The sequence below is a fragment of the Rhinoderma darwinii genome, assembly GCF_050947455.1.
Source record: "Rhinoderma darwinii isolate aRhiDar2 chromosome 11 unlocalized genomic scaffold, aRhiDar2.hap1 SUPER_11_unloc_4, whole genome shotgun sequence".
In the NCBI taxonomy this organism is placed as follows: Eukaryota; Metazoa; Chordata; class Amphibia; order Anura; family Rhinodermatidae; genus Rhinoderma; species Rhinoderma darwinii.
Window position 1 is genome coordinate 290,923 of NW_027461856.1, and position 14,156 is coordinate 305,078.

At 43.9% G+C, this 14,156-nt stretch overlaps 1 protein-coding gene across 1 annotated transcript in view; it reads left to right on the forward strand.

Annotated features, from left to right (window-relative positions):
* The window catches only part of LOC142698051 (uncharacterized), a 92,194-nt gene that overhangs the window by 22,863 nt on the left and 55,175 nt on the right, over nucleotides 1–14,156 (forward strand). The gene's annotated exons all lie outside the window — the stretch shown is intronic.

The following is a 14,156-nucleotide window of genomic DNA, read 5'->3' on the forward strand; positions in this document are numbered from 1 at the left end:
CTATGATTCGTGGACATATAAAAGTCCTGTCATTATATAATCTGGCCGATGTTAGCTGCAATGATGCGTGGACATATACGAGTCCTGTCATTATATAATCCGGCCGGTGTTATCCGCTATGATTCGTGGACATATACGAGTCCTGCCATTATATAATCCGGCCGGTGTTAGCCGCTATGATTTGTGGACATATACGAGTCCTGTCATTATATAATCCGGCCGGTATTATCCGCCATGATACCTGTACATATACGAGTCCTGTCATATTATAATCCGGCCGGTGTTATCCGCTGTGATTCGTGGACAAATACGAGTCCTGTCATTATATAATCCGGCCGATGTTATCCGCTATGATACGAGTCCTGTCATTATATAATCCGGCCGATGTTAGCCGATATGATTCGTGGACATATACGAGTCCTGTCATTATATAATCCGGCCGATGGTAGCCGATATGATTCGTGGACATATACGAGTCCTGTCATTATATAATCCGTCCGGTGTTATCCGCTATGATTCGTGGGCATATACGAGTCCTGTCATTATATAATCCAGCCGGTGTTAGCCGCTATGATTCGTGGACATATACGAGTCCTGTCATTATATAATCCGGCCGGTGTTATCCGCTATGATTCGTGGACATATAAAAGTCCTGTCATTATATAATCTGGCCGATGTTAGCTGCAATGATGCGTGGACATATACGAGTCCTGTCATTATATAATCCGGCCGGTGTTATCCGCTATGATTCGTGGACATATACGAGTCCTGCCATTATATAATCCGGCCGGTGTTAGCCGCTATGATTTGTGGACATATACGAGTCCTGTCATTATATAATCCGGCCGGTGTTATCCGCCATGATACCTGTACATATACGAGTCCTGTCATATTATAATCCGGCCGGTGTTATCCGCTGTGATTCGTGGACAAATACGAGTCCTGTCATTATATAATCCGGCCGATGTTATCCGCTATGATACGAGTCCTGTCATTATATAATCCGGCCGATGTTAGCCGATATGATTCGTGGACATATACGAGTCCTGTCATTATATAATCCGGCCGATGGTAGCCGATATGATTCGTGGACATATACGAGTCCTGTCATTATATAATCCGTCCGGTGTTATCCGCTATGATTCGTGGACATATACGAGTCCTGTCATTATATAATCTGGCCTATGTTAGCCGATATGATTCGTGGACATATACGAGTCCTGTCATATAATCCAGCCGGTGATAGCTGCTATGATTCGCGGACATAAACTATTCCTGTCATTATATAATACGGCCAGTGTTAGCCGCTGTGATTCGTGGACATATACGAGTCCTGTCATTATATAGTCCGGCCGGTGTTAGCCGCTGCGATTCGTGGACATATACGAGTCCTGTCATTATATAATCCGTCCGGTGTTATCCGCTATGATTCGCGGACATATACGAGTCCTGTCATTATATAATCCGGCCGGTGTTAGCCGCTATGATTCGTGGACATATACGAGTCCTGTCATTATATAATCCGTCCGATGTTATCCGCTATGATACGAGTCCTGTCATTATATAATCCGGCCGGTGTTATCCGCTATGATTCGTGGACATATACGAGACCTGTCATTATATAATCCGGCCGGTGTTAGCCGCTTTGATTCGTGGACATATACGTGTCCTGTCATTATATAATCCGGCCGGTGTTATCCGCTGTGATTCGTGGACATATACGAGTCCTGTCATTATATAATCCGGCCGATGTTATCCGCTATGATACGAGTCCTGTCATTATATAATCCGGCCGGTGTTATCCGCTATGATTCGTGGACATATACGAGTCCTGTCATTATATAATCCGTCCGATGTTATCCGCTATGATTCGTGGACATATATGAGTCCTGTCATTATATAATCCGGCCGATGTTAGCCGTTATGATTCGTGGACATATACGAGTCCTGTCATATAATCCAGCCGGTGTTAGCTGCTATGATTTGCGGACATAAACTATTCCTGTCATTATATAATACGGCCGGTGTTAGCCGCTGTGATTCGTGGACATATACGAGTCCTGTCATTATATAGTCCGGCCGGTGTTAGCCGCTGTGATTCGTGGACATATACGAGTCCTGTCATTATATAGTCCGGCCGGTGTTAGCCGCTGTGATTCGTGGACATATACGAGTCCTGTCATTATATAGTCCGACCGGTGTTAGCCGCTGCGATTCGCGGACATATACGTGTCCTGTCATTATATAATCCGGCCGGTGTTAGCCGCTGCGATTCGTGGACATATATGAGTCCTTTCATTATATAATCCGGCCGATGTTATCCGCTATGATTCCTGTACATATACGAGTCCTGTAATTATATAATCCGGCCGGTGTTATCCGCTATGATTCGTGGACATATACGAGTCCTGTCATTATATAATCCGGCCGATGTTATCCGCTATGATTCCTGTACATATACGAGTCCTGTCATTATATAATCCGGCCGGTGTTATCCGCTGTGATTCGTGGACATATATGAGTCCTGTCATTATATAATCCGGCCGATGTTAGTCGATATGATTCGTGGACATATACGAGTCCTGTCATATAATCCAGCCAGTGTTAGCTGCTATGATTCGCGGACATAAACGATTCCTGTCATTATATAATACGGCCAGTGTTAGCCGCTGTGATTCGTGGACATATACGAGTCCTGTCATTATATAGTCCGGCCGGTGTTAGCCGCTGCGATTCGTGGACATATATGAGTCCTTTCATTATATAATCCGGCCGATGTTATCCGCTATGATTCCTGTACATATACTAGTCCTGTAATTATATAATCCGGCCGGTGTTATCCGCTATGATTCGTGGACATATACGAGTCCTGTCATTATATAATCCGGCCGGTGTTATCCGCTATGATTCGTGGACATATACGAGTCCTGCCATTATATAATCCGGCCGGTGTTAGCCGCTATGATTCGTGGACATATACAAGTCCTGTCATTATATAATCCGGCCGGTGTTATCCGCCATGATTCCTGTACATATACGAGTCCTGTCATATTATAATCCGGCCGGTGTTATCCGCTGTGATTCGTGGACATATACGAGTCCTGTCATTATATAATCCGGCTGATGTTAGCCGATATGATTCGTGGACATATACGAGTCCTGTCATTATATAATCCGGCCGATGTTAGCCGATATGATTCGTGGACATATACGAGTCCTGTCATTATATAATCCGTCCGGTGTTATCCGCTATGATTCGTGGAGATATACGAGTCCTGACATTATATAATCCGTCCGATGTTATCCGCTATAATTCGTGGACATATACGAGTCCTGTCATATAATCCAGCCGGTGTTAGCTGCTATGATTCGCGGACATAAACGATTCCTGTCATTATATAATACGGCCGGTGTTAGCCGCTCTGATTCGTGGACATATACGAGTCCTGTCATTATATAGTCCGGCCGGTGTTAGCCGCTGCGATTCGTGGACATATACGAGTCCTGTCATTATATAATCCGTCCGGTGTTATCCGCTATGATTTGCGGACATATACGAGTCCTGTCATTATATAATCCGGCCGGTGTTAGCCGCTGTGATTCGTGGACATATACGAGTCCTGTCATTATATAGTCCGGCCGGTGTTAGCCGCTGCGATTCGTGGACATATATGAGTCCTTTCATTATATAATCCGGCCGATGTTATCCGCTATGATTCCTGTATATATACGAGTCCTGTCATTATATAATCCGGCCGGTGTTATCCGCTATGATTCGTGGACATATACGAGTCCTGTCATTATATAATCCGGCCGGTGTTAGCCGCTTTGATTCGTGGACATATACGTGTCCTGTCATTATATAATCCGGCCGGTGTTATCCGCTGTGATTCGTGGACATATACGAGTCCTGTCATTATATAATCCGTTCGATGTTATCCGCTATGATTCGTGGACATATATGAGTCCTGTCATTATATAATCCGGCCGATGTTAGCCGTTATGATTCGTGGACATATACGAGTCCTGTCATATAATCCAGCCGGTGTTAGCTGCTATGATTTGCGGACATAAACGATTCCTGTCATTATATAATACGGCCGGTGTTAGCCGCTTTGATTCGTGGACATATACGAGTCCTGTCATTATATAGTCCGGCCGGTGTTAGCCGCTGTGATTCGTGGACATATACGAGTCCTGTCATTATATAGTCCGGCCGGTGTTAGCCGCTGTGATTCGTGGACATATACGAGTCCTGTCATTATATAGTCCGACCGGTGTTAGCCGCTGCGATTCGCGGACATATACGTGTCCTGTCATTATATAATCCGGCCGGTGTTAGCCGCTGCGATTCGTGGACATATATGAGTCCTTTCATTATATAATCCGGCCGATGTTATCCGCTATGATTCCTGTACATATACGAGTCCTGTAATTATATAATCTGGCCGGTGTTATCCGCTATGATTCGTGGACATATACGAGTCCTGTCATTATATAATCCGGCCGATGTTATCCGCTATGATTCCTGTACATATACGAGTCCTGTCATTATATAATCCGGCCGGTGTTATCCGCTGTGATTCGTGGACATATATGAGTCCTGTCATTATATAATCCGGCCGATGTTAGTCGATATGATTCGTGGACATATACGAGTCCTGTCATATAATCCAGCCAGTGTTAGCTGCTATGATTCGCGGACATAAACGATTCCTGTCATTATATAATACGGCCAGTGTTAGCCGCTGTGATTCGTGGACATATACGAGTCCTGTCATTATATAGTCCGGCCGGTGTTAGCCGCTGCGATTCGTGGACATATATGAGTCCTTTCATTATATAATCCGGCCGATGTTATCCGCTATGATTCCTGTACATATACTAGTCCTGTAATTATATAATCCGTCCGGTGTTATCCGCTATGATTCGTGGAGATATACGAGTCCTGACATTATATAATCCGTCCGATGTTATCCGCTATAATTCGTGGACATATACGAGTCCTGTCATATAATCCAGCCGGTGTTAGCTGCTATGATTCGCGGACATAAACGATTCCTGTCATTATATAATACGGCCGGTGTTAGCCGCTCTGATTCGTGGACATATACGAGTCCTGTCATTATATAGTCCGGCCGGTGTTAGCCGCTGCGATTCGTGGACATATACGAGTCCTGTCATTATATAATCCGTCCGGTGTTATCCGCTATGATTTGCGGACATATACGAGTCCTGTCATTATATAATCCGGCCGGTGTTAGCCGCTATGATTCGTGGACATATACGAGTCCTGTCATTATATAATCCGTCCGATGTTTTCCGCTATGATACGAGTCCTGTCATTATATAATCCGGCCGATGTTAGCCGATATGATTCGTGGACATATATGAGTCCTGTCATTATATAATCCGGCCGATGTTATCCGCTATGATTCGTGGGCATATACGAGTCCTGTCATTATATAATCCGGCCAGTGTTAGCTGCTATGATTCGCGGACATAAACGATTCCTGTCATTATATAATACGGCCGGTGTTAGCCGCTGTGATTCGTGGACATATACGAGTCCTGTCATTATATAGTCCGGCCGGTGTTAGCCGCTGCGATTCGTGGACATATATGAGTCCTTTCATTATATAATCCGGCCGATGTTATCCGCTATGATTCCTGTACATATACGAGTCCTGTAATTATATAATCCGGCCGGTGTTATCCGCTATGATTCGTGGACATATACGAGTCCTGTCATTATATAATCCGGCCGGTGTTATCCGCTATGATTCGTGGACATATACGAGTCCTGTCATTATATAATCCGTCCGGAGTTAGCCGCTTTGATTCGTGGACATATATGAGTCCTGTCATTATATAATCCGTCCGGTGTTATCCGCTATGATTCGTGGACATATACGAGTCCTGACATTATATAATCCATCCGATGTTATCCGCTATGATTCGTGGAAATATATGAGTCCTGTCATTATATAATCTGGCCGATGTTAGCCGATATGATTCGTGGACATATACGAGTCCTGTCATATAATCCAGCCGGTGTTAGCTGCTATGATTCGCGGACATAAACGATTCATGTCATTATATAATCCGGCCGGTGTTAGCCGCTCTGATTCGTGGACATATACGAGTCCTGTCATTATATAATCCGTCCGGTGTTATCCGCTATGATTCGCGGACATATACGAGTCCTGTCATTTTATAATCCGGCCGGTGTTAGCCGCTATGATTCGTGGACATATACGAGTCCTGTCATTATATAATCCGTCCGATGTTATCCGCTATGATACGAGTCCTGTCATTATATAATCCGGCCGATGTTAGCCGATATGATTCGTGGACATATACGAGTCCTGTCATTATATAATCCGGCCGATGTTATCCGCTATGATTCGTGGGCATATACGAGTCCTGTCATTATATAATCCGGCCGGTGTTATCCGCTATGATTCGTGGACATATACAAGTCCTGTCATTATATAATCTGGCCGATGTTAGCTGCAATGATGCGTGGACATATACGAGTCCTGTCATTATATAATCCGGCCGGTGTTATCCGCTATGATTCGTGGACATATACGAGTCCTGCCATTATATAATCCGGCCGGTGTTAGCCGCTATGATTTGTGGACATATACGAGTCCTGTCATATTATAATCCGGCCGGTGTTATCCGCTGTGATTCGTGGACAAATACGAGTCCTATCATTATATAATCCGGCCGATGTTATCCGCTATGATACGAGTCCTGTCATTATATAATCCGGCCGATGTCAGCCGATATGATTCATGGACATATATGAGTCCTGTCATTATATAATCCGGCCGATGTTATCCGCTATGATTCGTGGGCATATACGAGTCCTGTCATTATATAATCCGGCCAGTGTTAGCTGCTATGATTCGCGGACATAAACGATTCCTGTCATTATATAATACGGCCGGTGTTAGCCGCTGTGATTCGTGGACATATACGAGTCCTGTCATTATATAGTCCGGCCGGTGTTAGCCGCTGCGATTCGTGGACATATATGAGTCCTTTCATTATATAATCCGGCCGATGTTATCCGCTATGATTCCTGTATATATACGAGTCCTGTCATTATATAATCCGGCCGGTGTTATCTGCTATGATTCGTGGACATATACGAGTCCTGTCATTATATAATCCGGCCGGTGTTAGCCGCTTTGATTCGTGGACATATACGTGTCCTGTCATTATATAATCCGGCCGGTGTTATCCGCTGTGATTCGTGGACATATACGAGTCCTGTCATTATATAATCCGGCCGATGTTATCCGCTATGATACGAGTCCTGTCATTATATAATCCGGCCGATGTTAGCCGATATGATTCGTGGACATATACGAGTCCTGTCATTATATAATCCGGCCGATGTTAGCCGATATGATTCGTGGACATGTACGAGTCCTGTCATTATATAATCCGTCCGGTGTTATCTGCTATGATTCGTGGACATATACGAGTCCTGACATTATATAATCCGTCCGATGTTATCCGCTATGATTCGTGGACATATATGAGTCCTGTCATTATATAATCCGGCCGATGTTAGCCGATATGATTCGTGGACATATACGAGTCCTGTCATATAATCCAGCCGGTGTTAGCTGCTATGATTCGCGGACATAAACAATTCCTGTCATTATATAATACGGCCGGTGTTAGCCGCTGTGATTCGTGGACATATACGAGTCCTGTCATTATATAGTCCGGCCGGTGTTAGCCGCTGCGATTCATGGACATATACGAGTCCTGTCATTATATAATCCGTCCGGTGTTATCTGCTGTGATTCGCGGACACATACGAGTCCTGTCATTATATAATCCGGCCGGTGTTAGCCGCTATGATTCGTGGACATATACGAGTCCTGTCATTATATAATCCGTCCGATGTTATCCGCTATGATACGAGTCCTGTAATTATATAATCCGGCCGATGTTAGCCGATATGATTCGTGGACATATATGAGTCCTGTCATTATATAATCCGGCCGATGTTATCCGCTATGATTCGTGGGCATATACGAGTCCTGTCATTATATAATCCGGCCAGTGTTAGCTGCTATGATTCGCGGACATAAACGATTCCTGTCATTATATAATCCGTCCGGTGTTATCCGCTATGATTCGCGGACATATACGAGTCCTGTCATTATATAATCCGGCCGGTGTTAGCCGCTATGATTCGTGGACATATACGAGTCCTGTCATTATATAATCCGTCCGATGTTATCCGCTATGATACAAGTCCTGTCATTATATAATCCGGCCGATGTCAGCCGATATGATTCATGGACATATATGAGTCCTGTCATTATATAATCCGGCCGATGTTATCCGCTATGATTCGTGGGCATATACGAGTCCTGTCATTATATAATCCGGCCAGTGTTAGCTGCTATGATTCGCGGACATAAACGATTCCTGTCATTATATAATACGGCCGGTGTTAGCCGCTGTGATTCGTGGACATATACGAGTCCTGTCATTATATAGTCCGGCCGGTGTTAGCCGCTGCGATTTGTGGACATATATGAGTCCTTTCATTATATAATCCGGCCGATGTTATCCGCTATGATTCCTGTATATATACGAGTCCTGTCATTATATAATCCGGCCGGTGTTAGCCGCTTTGATTCGTGGACATATACGTGTCCTGTCATTATATAATCCGGCCGGTGTTATCCGCTGTGATTCGTGGACATATACGAGTCCTGTCATTATATAATCCGGCCGATGTTATCCGCTATGATACGAGTCCTGTCATTATATAATCCGGCCGATGTTAGCCGATATGATTCGTGGACATATACGAGTCCTGTCATTATATAATCCGGCCGATGTTAGCCGATATGATTCGTGGACATGTACGAGTCCTGTCATTATATAATCCGTCCGGTGTTATCCGCTATGATTCGTGGACATATACGAGTCCTGACATTATATAATCCGTCCGATGTTATCCGCTATGATTCGTGGACATATATGAGTCCTGTCATTATATAATCCGGCCGATGTTAGCCGATATGATTCGTGGACATATACGAGTCCTGTCATATAATCCAGCCGGTGTTAGCTGCTATGATTCGCGGACATAAACAATTCCTGTCATTATATAATACGGCCGGTGTTAGCCGCTGTGATTCGTGGACATATACGAGTCCTGTCATTATATAGTCCGGCCGGTGTTAGCCGCTGCGATTCGTGGACATATACGAGTCCTGTCATTATATAATCCGTCCGGTGTTATCTGCTGTGATTCGCGGACACATACGAGTCCTGTCATTATATAATCCGGCCGGTGTTAGCCGCTATGATTCGTGGACATATACGAGTCCTGTCATTATATAATCCGTCCGATGTTATCCGCTATGATACGAGTCCTGTAATTATATAATCCGGCCGATGTTAGCCGATATGATTCGTGGACATATATGAGTCCTGTCATTATATAATCCGGCCGATGTTATCCGCTATGATTCGTGGGCATATACGAGTCCTGTCATTATATAATCCGGCCAGTGTTAGCTGCTATGATTCGCGGACATAAACGATTCCTGTCATTATATAATATGGCCGGTGTTAGCCGCTGTGATTCGTGGACATATACGAGTCCTGTCATTATATAGTCCGGCCGGTGTTAGCCGCTGCGATTCGTGGACATATATGAGTCCTTTCATTATATAATCCGGCCGATGTTATCCGCTATGATTCCTGTATATATACGAGTCCTGTAATTATATAATCCGGCCGATGTTAGCCGATATGATTCGTGGACATATACGAGTCCTGTCATTATATAATCCGTCCGGTGTTATCCGCTATGATTCGTGGACATATACGAGTCCTGACATTATATAATCCATCCGATGTTATCCGCTATGATTCGTGGACATATATGAGTCCTGTCATTATATAACTAGGCCGATGTTAGCCGATATGATTCGTGGACATATACGAGTCCTGTCATATAATCCAGCCGGTGTTAGCTGCTATGATTCGCGGACATAAACGATTCATGTCATTATATAATCCGGCCGATGTTAGCCGCTATGATTCGTGGGCATATACGAGTCCTGTCATTATATAATCCATCCGATGTTATCCGCTATGATTCGTGGACATATACGAGTCCTGACATTATATAATCCATCCGATGTTATCCGCTATGATTCGTGGACATATATGAGTCCTGTCATTATATAATCCGGCCGATGTTAGCCGATATGATTCGTGGACATATACGAGTCCTGTCATTATATAATCCGTCCGGTGTTATCCGCTATGATTCGTGGACATATACGAGTCCTGACATTATATAATCCATCCGATGTTATCCGCTATGATTCGTGGACATATATGAGTCCTGTCATTATATAATCCGGCCGATGTTAGCCGATATGATTCATGGACATATACGAGTCCTGTCATATAATCCAGCCGGTGTTAGCTGCTATGATTCGCGGACATAAACGATTCATGTCATTATATAATCCGGCCGGTGTTAGCCGCTCTGATTCGTGGACATATACGAGTCCTGTCATTATATAATCCGGCCGGTGTTAGCCGCTATGATTCGTGGACATATACGAGTCCTGTCATTATATAATCCGTCCGATGTTATCCGCTATGATACGAGTCCTGTCATTATATAATCCGGCCGATGTTAGCCGATATGATTCGTGGACATATACGAGTCCTGTCATTATATAATCCGGCCGATATTATCCGCTATGATTCATGGGCATATACGAGTCCTGTCATTATATAATCCATCCGATGTTATCCGCTATGATTCGTGGACATATACGAGTCCTGTCATTAAAAAATAATCCGGCCGGTGTTAGCCGCTATGATTCGTGGACATATACGAGTCCTGTCATTATATAATCCGGCCGGTGTTATCCGCTATGATTCGTGGACATATACAAGTCCTGTCATTATATAATCCGTCCGATGTTATCCGCTATGATACGAGTCCTGTCATTATATAATCCGGCCGATGTTAGCCGATATGATTCGTGGACATATACGAGTCCTGTCATTATATAATCCGGCCGATGTTATCCGCTATGATTCGTGGGCATATACGAGTCCTGTCATTATATAATCCATCCGATGTTATCCGCTATGATTCGTGGGCATATACGAGTCCTGTCATTATATAATCCGGCCAGTGTTAGCTGCTATGATTCGCGGACATAAACGATTCCTGTCATTATATAATATGGCCGGTGTTAGCCGCTGTGATTCGTGGACATATACGAGTCCTGTCATTATATAATCCGTCCGGTGTTATCCGCTATGATTCGTGGACATATACGAGTCCTGACATTATATAATCCATCCGATGTTATCCGCTATGATTCGTGGACATATATGAGTCCTGTCATTATATAATCCGGCCGATGTTAGCCGCTATGATTCATGGACATATACGAGTCCTGTCATATAATCCAGCCGGTGTTAGCTGCTATGATTCGCGGACATAAACGATTCATGTCATTATATAATCCGGCCGGTGTTAGCCGCTCTGATTCGTGGACATATACGAGTCCTGTCATTATATAATCCGGCCGGTGTTAGCCGCTATGATTCGTGGACATATACGAGTCCTGTCATTATATAATCCGTCCGATGTTATCCGCTATGATACGAGTCCTGTCATTATATAATCCGGCCGATGTTAGCCGATATGATTCGTGGACATATACGAGTCCTGTCATTATATAATCCGGCCGATATTATCCGCTATGATTCATGGGCATATACGAGTCCTGTCATTATATAATCCATCCGATGTTATCCGCTATGATTCGTGGACATATACGAGTCCTGTCATTAAAAAATAATCCGGCCGGTGTTAGCCGCTATGATTCGTGGACATATACGAGTCCTGTCATTATATAATCCGGCCGGTGTTATCCGCTATGATTCGTGGACATATACAAGTCCTGTCATTATATAATCCGTCCGATGTTATCCGCTATGATACGAGTCCTGTCATTATATAATCCGGCCGATGTTAGCCGATATGATTCGTGGACATATACGAGTCCTGTCATTATATAATCCGGCCGATGTTATCCGCTATGATTCGTGGGCATATACGAGTCCTGTCATTATATAATCCATCCGATGTTATCCGCTATGATTCGTGGGCATATACGAGTCCTGTCATTATATAATCCGGCCAGTGTTAGCTGCTATGATTCGCGGACATAAACGATTCCTGTCATTATATAATATGGCCGGTGTTAGCCGCTGTGATTCGTGGACATATACGAGTCCTGTCATTATATAGTCCGGCCGGTGTTAGCCGCTGCGATTCGTGGACATATATGAGTCCTTTCATTATATAATCCGGCCGATGTTATCCGCTATGATTCCTGTATATATACGAGTCCTGTAATTATATAATCCGGTCGATGTTAGCCGATATGATTCGTGGACATATACGAGTCCTGTCATTATATAATCCGTCCGGTGTTATCCGCTATGATTCGTGGACATATACGAGTCCTGACATTATATAATCCATCCGATGTTATCCGCTATGATTCGTGGACATATATGAGTCCTGTCATTATATAACTAGGCCGATGTTAGCCGATATGATTCGTGGACATATACGAGTCCTGTCATATAATCCAGCCGGTGTTAGCTGCTATGATTCGCGGACATAAACGATTCATGTCATTATATAATCCGGCCGATGTTAGCCGCTATGATTCGTGGGCATATACGAGTCCTGTCATTATATAATCCATCCGATGTTATCCGCTATGATTCGTGGACATATACGAGTCCTGACATTATATAATCCATCCGATGTTATCCGCTATGATTCGTGGACATATATGAGTCCTGTCATTATATAATCCGGCCGATGTTAGCCGATATGATTCGTGGACATATACGAGTCCTGTCATTATATAATCCGTCCGGTGTTATCCGCTATGATTCGTGGACATATACGAGTCCTGACATTATATAATCCATCCGATGTTATCCGCTATGATTCGTGGACATATATGAGTCCTGTCATTATATAATCCGGCCGATGTTAGCCGATATGATTCATGGACATATACGAGTCCTGTCATATAATCCGGCCGATGTTAGCCGCTCTGATTCGTGGACATATACGAGTCCTGTCATTATATAATCCGGCCGGTGTTAGCCGCTATGATTCGTGGACATATACGAGTCCTGTCATTATATAATCCGTCCGATGTTATCCGCTATGATACGAGTCCTGTCATTATATAATCCGGCCGATGTTAGCCGATATGATTCGTGGACATATACGAGTCCTGTCATTATATAATCCGGCCGATATTATCCGCTATGATTCATGGGCATATACGAGTCCTGTCATTATATAATCCATCCGATGTTATCCGCTATGATTCGTGGACATATACGAGTCCTGTCATTAAAAAATAATCCGGCCGGTGTTAGCCGCTATGATTCGTGGACATATACGAGTCCTGTCATTATATAATCCGTCCGATGTTATCCGCTATGATACGAGTCCTGTCATTATATAATCCGGCCGATGTTAGCCGATATGATTCGTGGACATATACGAGTCCTGTCATTATATAATCCGGCCGATGTTATCCGCTATGATTCGTGGGCATATACGAGTCCTGTCATTATATAATCCATCCGATGTTATCCGCTATGATTCGTGGACATATACGAGTCCTGTCATTATATAATCTGGCCGGTGTTAGCCGCTATGATTCGTGGACATATACGAGTCCTGTCATTATATAATCCGGCCGGTGTTATCCGCTATGATTCGTGGACATATACAAGTCCTGTCATTATATAATCCGGCCGATGTTAGCTGCAATGATGCGTGGACATATACGAGTCCTGTCATTATATAATCCGGCCAGTGTTAGCTGCAATGATTCGTGGACATATACGAGTCCTGTCATATAATCCGGCCTGTGTTAGCCGCTGTGATTCGTCGACATATACGAGTCCTGTCATTAGATAATCCGGCCGGTGTTAGCCGCTGTGATTCGTGAACATATACGAGTCCTGTCATATAATCCGTTCGGTGTTAGCCGCTGTGATTCGTGGACATATACGAGTCCTTT